This window comes from Cibotium barometz, chromosome 20, assembly GCF_041138505.1.
Source record: "Cibotium barometz isolate CiBa-2024 chromosome 20, ASM4113850v1, whole genome shotgun sequence".
Lineage (NCBI taxonomy): Eukaryota > Viridiplantae > Streptophyta > Polypodiopsida > Cyatheales > Cibotiaceae > Cibotium > Cibotium barometz.
In genome coordinates, this window is record NC_141065.1 from 42324591 (window position 1) to 42327688 (window position 3098).

Genomic DNA, 3098 nt, shown 5'->3' on the forward strand with positions numbered 1-3098 from the left:
ACTGGAAAGTTTTTTTTTGCCTCATTCTCACATGTCATTTTCACTCTTCTTGCTCTCTTGATTTGGATTAGCAATTAGTGGGATCATTAGTATTGTTTTATAGATTCATTAGTGCTACTTAGCACCAAGCATTGGACCTTTCACATTGACCTGCCCATTTATGTTAGGCTTAGGTTCTAGCATCATGGAGTCATGCGAGGAGGGCCAGAAGGAGGTCCGCTCGTCTATCATTGAACCTCATCAGGCGGAGATAGACCATGAGTTAGCGACTATCCGTAGGACTACTAGAGATACACCATCTACGTTACATATACTAGCAAGCCACTTGGAGGCAATGCTATTGTCCCTTCGTAGCCTTCACGATATTTTTTATGTAGATGAGTAGATAGCCCACCATCGCACTACTCATATGTCACATGGCTTCACATATCTTCAGGTCTATGATCTTGGTCCGCCAATTAGGGATGGAGGGCAAGCCCCTTACTATTTTGCAGTGTTCGCATCCTCGTAATGGCGGCACATATCTATAGTTGATATGTTGCCGCATATGGGAGGATGCCGAACAACTGCCAGATTCCCATATACTTTGCAAAGCAATTATATGCGGAGTTTGTCTTAGGGGAGGAGGTGGATTACACTAGCCATTGGCCCGGTGTGTGGCGGTGTTGGTCGAGGCCGTCTCCAGGACTAGTGTAGGCGGCCTCCACCAACCCTAGCTGCTACAGATCCTGCGTTTGTGCCTTTGTCGAAATGGTCAAGGCTCTTGGCACCCAGGTGGGTATCGGTGTATGGTGTACACAGAGAGGCTCCGGCATGTGGTGCGCTTGTTCTCATGATCAATACCGATGATGACAGATGTTGATGTATTTACACATTTATTACTTCTTAAGTTTTTTCGTAGTAGTCATTTGTTTACATGTTTATATGTACTTTTATATATTTTAAAAATGAGTGGCATGGTTGATTGTGTCACGTAGGGTCCCACACCTACGAGTGAGAGACTCACTCAGGAGTTAATAGAGGCAAGAGCGAGGATTTACTGCCTTAGAGTTGCATTGCGGATGGCAGAGGCACGCCATGCGAGAGAGTCTGACATCCAGAAGGTAGGTTTCTCTTGTACGTAAAAAAGTTATAATTATTAAGGTGTAAAGTTATAAATTTTGTTAAGTAATACCTAATGAGAGAGACTAATCAATTATTTGTAGGCTTTACTTTTTTAGTAGGCTCGGACTGAGGTAGAGAGTTCTAGAGCTGAGGGGGAGCAGCACATGATTATGGAGTGGATTGCACATCATAGGGCAGAGTAGTTGGTTGCATGTTTGGGAGTTTTGTAGATCTTCAAACGTGATAGTGCCTTACTTGCCTCTATATCCACAGCCTGTTTTTTATAGAGGTTTTTAAACGACCTCTCTCAGGATGCACCACCATTCCTCCATGATGCCTGCTATGCTCTATGCCTCGAGGACATTGATAGTACTGGTGGTGGATATGCTCTGGGATGTGGATATTTTTTCCATTTGTCTTGCATCACCCAGGAGCTAGTACGTTTCTCAGCATGTCCCTCTTGCCGAGCACGCCTCGACCTAGTGACATACAAAGTTTTGGGCATTGACGATCTTCACCCAGGCTTTGCTCGAGTAAATGCTAAGACTGGCAGGCCACTTGATTTTACCTCAGCTACTAACTTAGGACTCAAAGCCGATTATGACAGAGATCAGGAGCGTAAGGTGTCTCGAGAGATTGAGTGAAGTGCACACGAGTTTGATGCATACCAGAGAGTCATTCAAAAGAACCACATCACAGCACACAAGCATTTGGGTGGTGCTGGTCCTAGTGGCACCTCGGGTGATGGTTTGTGGCAGAAGTGTTGCTTCACATAAGCATCGTCGTGTCCTTACAGCAAAGGAGCTTACACGCGTAAAGTGGCAAGCATGGACCATTGCCGATTACAGATTTTGGGTTTACAGACAGAGATGTCCTGCAGTACCATGATGTAGAGAGAGGGAGAGGGCTGTAGCAGCTTATGGGACTCGTGAGCTCTCGAGTACACTAGCACCAGCTTATGATCCTGCCTTTGAGGTAGACCTCCTTGCCGTAGATATTCAACAGCCCCTGCAACCACCACAGCCTCCTCGATGTACACCACAGCCTCGATGTGCACGTCCACCACTAGTGAGAGATGATGATTTTGATTGGATTGCCATTGATAGTGACTAAACTCAGACTAGCTAGGTTAGCTCACTTATATTGTACTTAGAGTTTTTGGCAGTGACTAACCTTAGATTAGCTGGGGTAGCTCATTTTCATTATGCCTTGATCTATTGAGTTAGTGACTAAACCCTGAGTAGCGGGTTAGTTCACATTATGATGTACTTAGTTGATGTTTATATCACTATGACTTTTTTCATTATTGAGGATCATTGCATTTTAGTTGATGTTAAGGATTTTTAGATTTTTTAACACTTTGGCTATTATATTGTTTCTTAAAAATCCCCATACAATCAAACCCAAATATGCTCCGATGTGGGAAGGACCTTCCCCCACATGCTCGCAAAGTTTGGTCACCATTGGAGCATATTTGGATTAGCATTTAGTCCCCAGAGATGATTTCTCAAGTCTCTTGGTGCTTGAGAGGCCATGGAAAATCCCGCTCTTCCCCATACCATCGTACCCAAACATGCTCCGATGGTGACCAAAATTTGTGAGCATTTGGGGGGGACCCACTCCCACATGCTTGCAAAGTTTAGTCCCCATCGTAGCATGTTTGGGTAAGCAATTAGCACCCACCAGTGATGATTTTCCAAGTCTCATGGTGCTTGAGAGGCCCACATTTGTGAGCACTTGGGGAGGACCCACTCCCACATGCTTGCAAAGTTTAGTCCCCATTGTAGCATGTTTGGGTAAGCAATTAGCACCCAGTGATGATTTTCCAAGTCTCATGGTGCTTGAGAGGCCATGGAAAATCCCACTCTTCACCATACCATCGTACACAAACATGGTCCGCCGATGGTGACCAACCTTTCCAAGCATGTGCGAGGGACCCACCCCCACATGCTCACAAAGTTTGGTCACCATCGGAGCATGTTTGGATTAGCAAT